Here is a 13306-nt window from a genome sequence, read left to right as displayed (position 1 = left end):
GAGATCAGTGTGGCTGTGGTTGCACTCAGTTCCATTGTCCATGTTACCAACAAAGCTGTTCAAGAGCATTGTACCCAATACCCAGGGCCAGTGGAACATCACTTGTCAGCACTCTCCAGGTGGACATCTAGCCATTGACAGCAGCTCTTTGAGGGTGACCATCAATCCAATTTCTTACCCACAGAGTGCTTCATCTGTCAAATATACGTCTCTTCAGTTTAGAGACAAGAATGTTATGCTGATCAGTGTGTAAAACCAATTTTCTTGCAAGCAGTTCATATAGCATTAGCTTTGCAAAAGTCCAGGCAGATGACACTAGTTTCTCTTCATTTATCCACCAAAACTGTAACCCTGTCATAGGCCACCAAATTTACCAGGCACCATTTGCATGTAATGAAGCTGTCACAAAAAACCCCCAGTGCAATGTCACCTGTCCCTGCCCTCTCTTTAATCTTGACCCATAAGCTTCTTGTCTGTTCCCCATCCATCTGCTGGCAGAGCTCCATACACTCCTGCTGGTCACTGACAGGGGGTGACACCCTCTTCTCATCTCCCCCGCCCCTCCTTCCTAAAGAGCCTGTATTTTTTTTTTCTGTTTGCCACCTTATTTTCTGTTTGCCTCAGCACAGAACTCTGCTGAGCATCCGCTATATGATCTTGCCAGGCACCAATGTGAAATTAACTGGCCTGTAGCTCCCCAGGTCTTCATTCCTTCCCTTTTAAAAAATGAGGGTTATGTTTCCCCTTTAACCAGTCATGGGGGCTTCACTAGACTGCCATTACTTGTCAAATATGATGGATAATGGCTTAGTCACTTCCTTAGCCAGTTCCTCCTAGCTCTTCTCATCTCCCCCGCCCCTCCTTCCTAAAGAGCCTGTATCCTTCCATTCCAACTCTGCAGTCATAGGAGCCATCCCACCATGTCTCCATGATACCAACAAGACCACAGCCCTGCAGGCTTGCACTTCTATAACTCCTCTTGTTTATTCCCCATATTGTTTATTCCCCATGCCATTTGCATAGGGGCATTGATATTGGGATCCTGATGAATCTGACTTAGTGGCTGGAGCAGCTGGAATTCCTTGGTAAAGGAATTATGTATCTCAGGATTATGATGAGGCATAAGGTTCTGCAGTCAGCAATCCTGTGGCATCCATGATGGATAATGGCTTAGTTACTTCCTTAGCCAGTTCCTCCTAGACCCACAGATGCATCTCATCAGGTCCCATGGATATGTAAAACACCCCATTCCTTAGATGGTCTCAGACCAGACTTCCTACAGCGGGTGGTTCTGCAGTCAGCAATCCTGTGACATCCGAGCCAGTTCCTCCTAGACCCACAGATGCATCTCATCAGGTCCCATGGATATGTAAAACACCCCATTCCTTAGATGGTCTCAGACCAACTTCCTACAGCGGGTGGTTCTTCATTGTCACTGTCCCTGCCTTTGCTCTCTGCAACTTGAGTAATGGGAATGCTTGTTAGCAAAGACCAAAGCAAAAAAGTCATTGCTTACCTCAGTTTTCTTCTCAGTTTTCCCAGGGAGTCAGGTCCACCATTTCCTTCCAGAAAGGCCAACATTTTGCCTAGTTCTATTTTTATTACCAGCAAAAATACAGAAGCCTTTCTTGTTGCCTCTGACATTCCTGGCCAGATTTAATTATATCAGTACTTTCGTTTTCTAAACCTGATTCCTGGATGCTTGGACAATATCTCTGTTTCTCACAGGATACCTGTCCTTACTTCCATCCCATGTAACCTTCCTTTTTCTGTTTGAGTTTGTCCAGGAGCTCTGTATTCATTTCTGCAAGCCAGTTTTTCTCTGAGTACCTCTTTGCTGAGATACATTGCTCCTGATCTTGGAGGAGGTGATCCTTGAGCTTTCTTGGGCTCTTTTTCTCTCCAGGGCTTTATCCCACAGCACTCTACCAAACAGCTTTCTGAAGAGACCAAAATCTGCTCTTCTGAAGCCTGGGTTAGTGAGCTTGTGCACCATTCTGGCTTTCCTAAGGATCTTGAACACCATACTTTCATGGTCACTACAGCCAAGGCTGTGCTTGAAGTTCACATTCCACACCACAAGATCCAGCACCTCTTCTCATAGTGTCCTCTATCACTTAGAGAAGGAAATTATCAGCAACACAGTCCATGAAAGTTCTGTATTGCTTATGCCGTGTTGTGTTGTCTGTCCTACAGATACTGGTGTCATTGAAGTCCCCCACATGGATCAGAGCTTGTGAACATGAGGCTGCTCACATCTGTTTGTAGATGGCCTCATCTGCTCAGTCTTCTTTGTGTGGTGGCCTGTAGCAAACCCCCAGTGCAATGTCACCTGTCCCTGCCCTCTCTTTAATCTTGACCCATAAGCTTCTTGTCTGTTCCCCATCCATCTGCTGGCAGAGCTCCATACACTCCTGCTGGTCACTGACAGGGGGTGACACCCTCTTCTCATCTCCCCCGCCCCTCCTTCCTAAAGAGCCTGTATCCTTCCATTCCAACTCTGCAGTCATAGGAGCCATCCCACCATGTCTCCATGATACCAACAAGACCACAGCCCTGCAGGCTTGCACTTCTATAACTCCTCTTGTTTATTCCCCATATTGTTTATTCCCCATGCCATTTGCATAGGGGCATTGATATTGGGATCCTGATGAATCTGACTTAGTGGCTGGAGCAGCTGGAATTCCTTGGTAAAGGAATTATGTATCTCAGGATTATGATGAGGCATAAGGTTCTGCAGTCAGCAATCCTGTGGCATCCGGAATTACTGCTGTCACATTTTATCTTTGTTGGTGCTGTGGAGGTCAGAAATGCTGGTGACCCTTTTTTCTGTGTTTAATGGCTCCACTGTTCACGGTTTTTGTCCAACAGAATCACATTGATTGGAATTGGAGGAAATAAGATTGCACACAGAAGTCTGCACATAGCCTCTATTTGTATAAATTTACATTTACATTATATTTGCATCTGGGGAGAGCCCACATACTATATTTTTCACAGTGCAGCTGCAATGTCTTTGGAGCCTGGGTGCAGTGGTTGAACATATGTTATTCGGTGCCAGACTAGTTTAGCTCTTTTAAAATCATCAGGAACTGAGCAGTAGATTAATTAAGTACTGTAGTGTTTATTTGTAATTCTAGTACTTCCTCTTCTTGTTGAGCCATCATTTTATAGGAGGATTGAAATCCTAATTTTAGCTGCATTGACAGGCAAAGCATTAATTTGAGAAAAGAGATTCTAACATTCTAAATATGACTGCCCAAAAGGGTGTCAGAAAAGTTAGGTAAAAGAAGCAAATGATAAACCACATGAGCGTATGATGAGTATTTCAAGAGCTAGAAGAGACTGTTAGGTAAGAACATAAGAAGGTACTGCTTCTTTGGTGATGGAAAGGGAGAACCAGTGAAAGGCAGCTGAAATATAACTAATAGCAACACAAAAAAAAAAGGCAGTATGCCAAAGCAAGCTGAACACACATTTAAAACATGTGCTGAATGATTCTACTAAACTTAAAGATGAGAGGAGAAGGTCTGTGAAAATAAGTGTTTTGTGGAAATGAGTGTTAGGAGGATTCAGGCAGCCACAACAGGGAGCTGCTGCAACTTTCACCCTACTCAGAAGATTTAGTCTGAACATCTATGAAAACCTAGGTCAGAAAATCTCTTAGTCTTAGGTGTGTGTTTTCACTAAAAAAGCAATGCAAATGTCATTCTTGGTATCACTGGAAATTAATCGAGTAGAAGATGTACTATTAGGGAACAAAGACTCTAATAGATAATCCCAAAGATTCCCCTCTCAGAACTAGGCAAAAAGAGATTTCCATTACATACTTTACAGACTACTTATTTTTTGCAAATAGCAGCAACCAATTGGAGAAACATTATGTTTCTTGTCTCTGATGAATAAAATTAATTGACAAAATCTAATGAAAATGTAATATTGTCTGGGAAATATCTTCAAACTTTACAGTATCAAGGGCTTTCTGAATGTGATTATCTATAGGGAAGCAACAGTCTGTCTTTAACTCAGTAAGGGCTCTTGATTTTCATTCATTTCAAATAAATACTCTTCATTCCAGTTTGCGTCAACTATTAAACATAAAAACCATCATATTCTCAATTGCAAGCCAGTCTGAGAAACACAGGGTTCTTTACCATATTAGACTTACTGGAAACAAATTCAGAGGTCAGCAAAATGCTAATAGACCAAAGGCTGGTGTAAAGGTAGAGCAGCTTGCAATTCTGAAATTATTTGAACATATTAATGTGTCATTGTAGTTACTTATCCGCATCTCCATATATTGGTATTATGTACACCTAATCACTCATTAATGATGCACATTGCCTGGCATGATGCAGGCTGGTCGCCACCTCCTGAGATGGGACAGTGCCTGCCTCCTGCTGCTTGATTCCCTCCTCTCACTCCTGGCAGCCTTCCAACCCTGCAGGAATCTGGGGCCCAGGAAGCATCAGAAGGAGCTGTGGTATCTCGGATCATTCTGTGTGATCTTCTCCCATAATTCAATTTGATATCTTACTAAAGAACTGTAAACTAGTACCTTCAGTACTTTTCTGTAATCCTGGGTCTAACCATGTATTACCTGGAGAGTCACTTCCTATTCACTCTTAGGTTTGGCTTCTGCTGGCTTACTTGAAGGCTGTATAGTTCTAACACTGGAATTGTTTCCCATACCCCTGACCCATGCCAGTGAATATTTTATAGACCTGCATCATATACCTCTTGTCAGTTGTCTCTGTTTCAGGCAGAGCAGTCTGTATCTATTTAAGTTACTGCCTACACAGCAGCTCTCCTGGAAGCTTTGATCATTTTTTATGTGTACTGATTTTTCACCTGCTATTTTATCATCCATGCCATGTGATTAGAGTCTTCTGCCACTCTTTATTATCTTTTTACCTATCTTTACCCTTAACTCTTTCACCCTGAGCAGCTTTTGTCACTGATTACTTCCTTAAGTTTGAATCTAAAGCATTTATTCCCCTTCATCAATGTGAGGGCATGTTCCCCTATTTTATGATAACTTTAAGAGCTTTTGAAAAGGAATCTCGTCCAAATGCTTTTATAAAATCTTGCACACACAGCAAACAGACCCTCTTTGTCCATCTTCTTCATTTTCAGCATAAGGTAGTAGCTCTGTTATATGGGACTTACCTTTGCAACATTTATGTGTTTTTTCCCAAGTCATTAGTACATATAATTAGTTATATATAGTATAATTAGTACATATAATTTCCCAAGTAATTAGTACATATAATAAAGCCTCATATAGGCTTATTGATCAGTACTTCATTGTACCTAATTGGAATCCTGTCCAAAAGTGGTCCCACAGCAGCCTGGTACTCTAATACAGAAGCAATTGTAAACTTAAAGTTGTACATCACTTCAGATTTTGACACCTCTTAGGTGACCACCATGAAGAGTTTGCAAATTTATTTTTTTTTAGTTTGCTGGCTCATCTCTTGACATTTTATTCTGAAATAGAGCCTTCATTGTGTTTCCCAAAAACTCCTGGTGTGGAAACTTTTCATGAGTTCCTCTCAAGGTAAATGAAAATTCACTCAATTTTTTTTAGTACTGTACCTATACCAGTGAAATAGTGCAGTCAGTGCGGAGGTTCTGGTTGTTGTGGTCCGTTCACGAGGAACAGACAACAACTATTATAGATTTGAGATACAGGAACTCCACATGCTAGGTTTGCAGATCAGCAATAATTTATACTTGTCTCCTGGCCACCTGATGCTTTTTAAGATGAATCTCTGCACAGCTCTGGTAGAATCTAACTACTTTGGCTTATATATTAGCCAACACTCCCTCCTTCACCATATTATTATCTTCTCTTACCTTTGACTCATATATGCAAACTCAGGATATGTTCCTAATGTTTAAAATTGCTTACAACTTTAGTGCAAAGGTGAGTGTTAATCAACTTCTGTTATTAACTTCTTCAAACCTGCTCTGGTATGAGAAATTATGTATACCTCCAAATAGCAATCAGATAGTAACTGTCCAAAGGATAGTCAACATCATGGTGGCCTCGAATTTTTTGGAGAACAAGTGGTCTACCAATCCATCATCAAGATTGGATTTTATAGCTTCCTTTCTGTTTTATCTCCACAGGATACTCACTTAAATACAATTTAAAGGTTAGATGCTTCCTTATACTTGTGCAGCTAAGAGCTAAATTGTGTTGTAAGGCAACTGTAGCTTAAAATGACTGAGTGATAGCAAATTGACATTTTCTATCTCTCCTTCTGCAGAAAACTGTCCAAGTGTTACTATAGAATTGAATTATGAAACCTTCTAATAGCTATTAATGACTTCATAATGTTTTTTCTTGCAGTAAAAAACTTTTAAAACCACCCTGACTAGCAGTCCTTTCTTATTGCTGTCACTGTTACAATAATAACTGTGTTTCCTTTCTAACCAGTGGAGGAGGTTGTAATCCTTAGTTTTATTTCTAATCCTAAATATTCTGACTCAGTGTGGCATGGAACATGACTTTTAGCAATGATACCATTTACAGGCAATGGTTATAATAACAAGGCAAACAGTGTTTAATGTCAATTGAGGTCCTTAATGAATAACGTTTTAAATCCTAGAACAATCTGTTCTGTAAACATTGCAGTAAAACTGCTCAAAATTCATGCTTGTTATCCAACGATACCCAGAATCATTGCTCTTCTAACAGGCTTCACCAGTCTCTCTGTTAAATCTGACAGATATAAATTTCTTTGCCACATAGCCAGGAAAAAAGAGTATGTTTATTTTACAGTCTGTGGTAATCCTGGCTGTTGAATCTACATCTTGGTTCAGCTGGTAGCTGCATCACTACTAAGCTTCTGTTGCAGAATGGCCCAAGAAAGAAATGACATGGCTGCAATTAGCATCTGGGAGATTTTCCTCCAAGGCATCAAATATCACCCAGAAGGATTAACACCACCTCCTTACCACCTCAAGCAAGCCCAGGAGCAGAAGAATCTTCTGCATGTAGCCCTTTTTGACTGAAGAATAAGGAGCAGCATCTCAGTACATGTCTGCCACTGGGGGCTGCAGCTGCTTTGGAGATCCATAAGCATCCAGTGAGATGGTGTCACCCAGATTGCCGAGTTTGGCCAGCTCAAGTATGTGCATGTCACGGTGGACATGTTCTCCTCTGCAATATGGGCTTCTGCTCACACTGGAGAAAAGGCCTGTGATGTCCTTGCCCAGTGGAGGGAGGCCTTTGCCGTTCTGGGCATACCTTCTGCTGTGAAAAACAACAATGGTCCTGCTTATGCATCGCAAAAGGTGTGGCAGTTCCTGCAGTTGTGGGGTGTGTCACACAAGTTTGGTATCCCTCATTCTCCGACAGGTCAAGCTATTGTAGAATACGCTCATGGTACTCTGAAGCGGGTTCTTCAAAAACAAAAACGGGGAATGCAGGGTGAAACCCCGCACAGTCAGTTGGCAAAAGCATTGTACACCATCAATCATCTTACAGTGCTGCAGAACTCAAATAACCCTGTCGTTTTGAATCACCATCTCTCGTTGCAGGCTGCGGACGAGGCACATCAGCCTCGGGTGAAGGTTAGGGTGAGGAATTTAGTCACCAAACAGTGGGAAGGTCCCTATGACCTTATCACTTCAGAGCGCAGGTATGCTTGTGTATCCACACATACTGGGGTATGCTGGGTACCTTCGAAGTGTGTTCACCCTGACCTGCGACTGCAGAGACAGGATCTGGCCGACGGGCAAAATGGAAACTGTGACCAACCTGAAAGGCATCAAGTGGGTGAATCATTGAGTGATGACTCAGATGCAGATGACACAAATGGTCACTCCGATGATTCCTCCACAAATGGACACTGAATCTTATTCATGGTTCTTTTTTCACATTGTTAATTTTTCTCTCCTTTTTTCTTTTTTAAACTGAGAAGGGTGAGATGTCGCCCTGATTTTTTAAGATTTTCTAAGCCTTCTGATGTTAGCATTCTTGTATCAAACTTTCTTACACACTTTCTGTAAACAACTTATTGTTTTGCATTCTTTTATGGAGGAGGAGAAACTTGGTGGACTGTTGGTTTGTCCAGTGTCATTGGAGAGGTGGCACTTTCACCCTCCAATCCACTGTCACCTTTGGAAATTTATAAATGTTGGAGTCAGAAATAAACTTCCCTTTTTTCCTGCCTTGAGAGCAACAGCGTGTCTGCGTTGTGTTATCTCGTGTCCTATAGTGACAAGATGGGGCTTCACTTTGGTGGCAGATCATGGCAGGGATAACATAGTTGAGAGATTACCTGAAGCAGCTCTAGTGTGGATTTCTGTCAGGTCCTGGTGCACCACTCTATCAGCTAAAACCTGGGAACTGTTACGCAACAATTGGTAGTTAAAGAGCATCTTCTGGGGGAGTTGAAGGCATTCCAGCTGCTACTCTGTCCATCTGTGCTAGCACATGCTCCAGCTCACATGAAGGGAAGAAGCTGGTTTTTGGCAAAGCATTTCCACTTCTCTCATCATTGCAGAGGTATCTGTCCCATCTGTCTTCTGCTTCAGACTGTAATTTGAGAACAGCACTCTGGCAGTGATGACTGAGAGCTGTGATTGGATAAGTACTAGAATCAAGCCTGACATGAAAGTCTAGTTAAATTAAGTAATGTTTGCAGTCAGAAAGGTCTGCCTCAGTCTGCTACTTTTTCCTGGTCATTTTCCATCAAAAATCTTTCCGAGATAAGTACTTGCAGTTCACATTTAAGATACATCTTAACCTTTCAAGTAAATGCTAAATGATCTTTGCCTTATGATTGCTAATTCTTTTTTAAAAGTCAGTGGAAATCAGATGTGTTTAAATTGACATCTGTACAATGCCAGATGTCGTTCATCTAGGTTGGTATATTAGAACTAAAGTTTATTTCCTTTGCCGATATTATTCACAAAGATGGCACACTTTGTATTTAGACCATTCTGTTCTTGTGACAGTGGTGCAATATACATTTTCCATCTGAACCTAGTCATTCTGTTCTCAGTCCAAATATTTCTTTCAAGTACTGTGGGTCTTGGGCAGCTTCAACTGAAGTCTTGGTGAGAGAAACATTACAGAGGGAAAAATTCACTTTCATTTTGAGAGGTGCACCAGGACCTGTTAAAAAAATTGTCTTAGAGTAGTTTTTGTTTTTAAAAAAAATTCTTGGTGAGAGAAAAATTACAGAGGGAAAAATTCACTTTCATTTTGAGAGGTACACCAGGACCTGAAAAAAAAACCTATCTTACAGCAGTTTTTGTTTTAAAAAAAAAATCAAATTTAAAATTATTTTTCACTCATTTTAAATTTATACAGGAGTTTAAGTATTGCTTATACAGCTTTCTGTGGTCATCACAGTATTGATAGTTTTGGTAAACTTTTCCTTCATAACCACCTTGAGCCACATTCAGTAAAAGGCTTTGATGTTTTAAAGTTACTGAGGACAAAATCTGCAGCTAAATTCTACATCCTGGAAAAGGCTAGAAATTTCTGCTGTACTGCAGAGCTTGGGCCTGCAGGGCAGTTGAGCCATTCAAAACCCAGAGCTGAAACCCCACTCTTCAAAGTTCCTGAGCTGAATATGCAGGTGGTGCTTGCCCCACCTCCACAGTTATGTGCCTCTTAAAGCAGAAAAGTTGGAAGTCCCCAGTCTGTGGAGTAATTCACATCACTCCCTTCCACTAGGAAACCAGAGTTTGATGAAGGAGCCCCTCTTACATGACTTATTGGTAAATGGCTGTTCTACAAGCAAAAAATGACAGAATTCTGGGAATTCCCATCAGTAGAAAAAAAGATCCGTGTCCAGTGGTTATGGCACACAGCAACAGAAGGAGGAGGGGAAAGGCTGTTCTCTAGTTCCCATCAGTAGAAAAAAAGATCCGTGTCCAGTGGTTATGGCAACAGAAGGAGGAGGCAAAAGGCTGTTCTCTAACTTCTGGGCTTGCTTATATACCTGGATGTATTTATTCCATAATTAGAAATTATGTAAATTCAGTAGCAGCCTAGGAAAGAACCAGAGAATATTTCCATACTGAACCAGAACACCTCCCTTCCAAGCAAATATTGCAATTTTCCTAGTTTTTTTTTCAGTGGTGGATCTGTGGCAAAACCACTGAAATATGTGCTCATCAAAACATGTTGTAACATTTATGATCCCAGGGAAAGAGGAGAGAAAGAGCAAGCTGATTAGCATGTGTATTTGGTGGGGAACTTCCAAGAAAAAAAAACATTGTTTGACTTCTGAGATTGTACTGTAGATTTATGCTCACTTCTCTTTAAGCTAAAATATTTACCCAGTTAAAGATTTATGCCACAGCCGTGGTACATTGTGTTTTGGAACTCAATGACTGGTTATCTCCCGGAAATCCTTGATTTAGCTTTTAGGAGTGATTATTTGCAGTGTTCATTTGATGGTTTTTACTAATCTGAGGATTTATTTTTAGTTGTTCTGATAAATTTTTACTTGATGTCATTTTGACCATAATTTTGTATCTGTACCTATGAAGTCGTAAGTGATTGGGAAGTACTTGTAGAAGACTTAAGTATTGTGTTCTCTTTGAATTGATTCCTGCTTATTTATTACTTCTAATAAAATTAATGAAAAGCACATTCAGTCACTTTTTCTTCAATACATGGTTTTAGATGTGCCATTGGAAAGGAACTAATTAGTTTCCTTTTCCTGTGGCTCACTCTGAAGGACTTAATAGGATGAACAGGAGGGGATTATCCAGTCTGAATGAGTGAATGCACACTGGTTCTAAGAGCCTGGTAACTGCAGACGTGGCTTGGTAAAAGCAGAGGTACCATTAATTTCAATTGTAATCAGAATGCCTTTTTCCATTGCAATTTCCTGTCACAGAATGGCCAATAAAAAAGAAGTTTCAGTGCAGAACATTTTTCAGTTCAGAACATTTTCAGCATATGATCTTAATTCAAATCAGATTAAACACAACTTTTTATAAAAATTTCCAATGAAGCATAAATTCCCCAGAGCCAGCAACTACTCTGTGAATATGACATTCTTGTCAGTTTGCCTAGGAATAGCTGTACATTGATTTATGAGAGCAGTTACTGGGGGTTTCAGTAGTCTCCTGTCCACAGCAGATATGTTGGTGGGATGTCAAGACACTGACCCTGATGGTCAGAGCACCTATAGCTCTGGGATGGACACAAACCTGTTTCAGCTCCATGGGAACTCTGCTGAGTCTGAGATGCTTTGAATTATTTCAGGCTTACTGAGCTTGTGGTTCCAAGCAGAAGTTTTTCTCTTCACAAAGTGTATGCAACTGCTGAAGACACTTACAGGTTTATAAAATGTCCTAATATGTCCTGCAATCAACTGAAACAGTGCAGTTTTTAATAACTCTCAGTTGCATATCTCACCCCTGGGCTGAACTGATTACACTGCAGTCTAGTCTTCATTTTGAAAATTAGGTTTCAAAATGTGTCCCAAATTCTTGAAATACTTTCAAACACCTTTTTCTTTTTTTTTTTTTTCTTTTTTTCAGCTGAGCCTGCAAAGACACTGAAACAACAGCTCCAAGCTACCCTTCTGATCTCTTCTGAAGGATTAACTGGAAAAGGTGGAAGTTCACCAATTCACATGTTCAATGGACCACATCACCGTTACAGCAGAGAATTTTCTGCAGTCATAGAAAAATACCTGCAGAGCCAGCAGGTTCCTCAGCTCCCAGATGTTGTCATACTTCAAGAGGGAGGAAAACCCAAGCCACCAACTACTGCCTCCCATGTGAAGTGTCAGCATGTAGTGTACTCTGATGTACAGCCTATCCAAGGTCTATAGCAGTAGAAACTACAATTTGCTTTTTACTGCAGCCTGTGGCAGTAACTCTCTGCATCAGCAGAACATGGAGAACAGGGAGAACAGCACTCCTATTCTTCAAAATAGAAAACTTTTTCTTCCAGAACATGGATAAGAAGGATCAGAAATGGCAGCCAAACAGAAGTGAGGAGGAAGCACTTCTGTTCAGAAAAGATCAGCACTGGTACTCCTGTCAGCCAGGTTTTGAAGCAAACAAACAAGAAAATAAACAACAACAAACATACAAAAAAACCAACACAAATTCAGGTGGGATTCAGATTGAAATTCAGACCCCTAGATTTAAGTTACTGCCTTGTCAGCCTACAGCATATGAACAAGGATCATACAGCTGATAAGTCATAGAAAACTGTATGACGTACCTTACAGCCTCTGAAAAATCTGTGTGTGTGGGTGGTGGTCAAGGGGTGGAGCCTTTGGAACAACATTTGGAGACCCAGTGGGATTTCCCATAGTTCCTAAAAAGATGGTAGTTGACTATCTAATAGTTTGCAGATTATTTACACCCTGGCTGTTTAAGCAATCATGGTAGCCAACAGGCAGCTTGAGTTGTTTGCCTACAGTTGGTGCTCTGGGATGAGCACCTGAGAGAGCTGAAAGGCAGGTATGACCCAGGACTGATGAGTGTCACACACATCCTGGAACATTATCTGGGAATAAGGCAGGAGCCTCAGAGCTGTCCAGAATGGCACTGGACATCTACAAGTGAGCAACTAATTCCAGCTTAGAGGCAAATCACACTTCATTGAAGTACATAGACCTGTTGACCTCACTAAATTTAAAGTCACGTTTTTCAACTGAACAGCTTTCCATATGCATTACCTCTATCCCTACTGTCTGCAGAGATGAAAGATCTTAACTCAAAAGGTCAGTGTTCTTAATTCACCTACATTTTTTCGGTGTCTGGAGCAGGAATGTAACATAACACATAATTTATTTTTTTATTTTAAAAAATCTTGGCTATATGTTAGATGCCCTTGAGACTGTGGATACCAACAGGATTCTGGATCTCAGTTTAAAAAAAATCCCTGGAATTTCTACAGAAAGTGAATATAGTCCCAGACAGGGCTTTTTTATTCAAGCATACCCAATATGCCTGTTTTACATGTGAGTCCTGAATACCTGGCACTTGAAGATTAGATGCTGCACTGCATCAGGCACCCATGGTGGATCTGAATGTCTGTCTGTATTTAGCACCTTAAGCAATGCCTTCTGTGATGGACTCAAAAGGAACAGACAAACTATAAGACTGAGCTTCATTTTTCCCAAATTGTGTAAACCATAGATGCTTTGTATTTAATAAAAAGGTACCACTTGATGTTGACTTCCTGTGGTCCTTTTTATTAAGTGTTACTTTCCAATGCACCCTGAGAGAGAATAATAATAAGCTCTGCCACACTTGCTGCACAGAACCCATTAAAACATCATCTGTCCTTGCCCTGTGAAGATGT

Source organism: Passer montanus, unplaced genomic scaffold (genome assembly GCF_014805655.1).
Source record: "Passer montanus isolate IOZ18808 unplaced genomic scaffold, ASM1480565v1 scaffold56, whole genome shotgun sequence".
Lineage (NCBI taxonomy): Eukaryota > Metazoa > Chordata > Aves > Passeriformes > Passeridae > Passer > Passer montanus.
Note: the sequence above shows the minus strand (reverse complement) of the source record.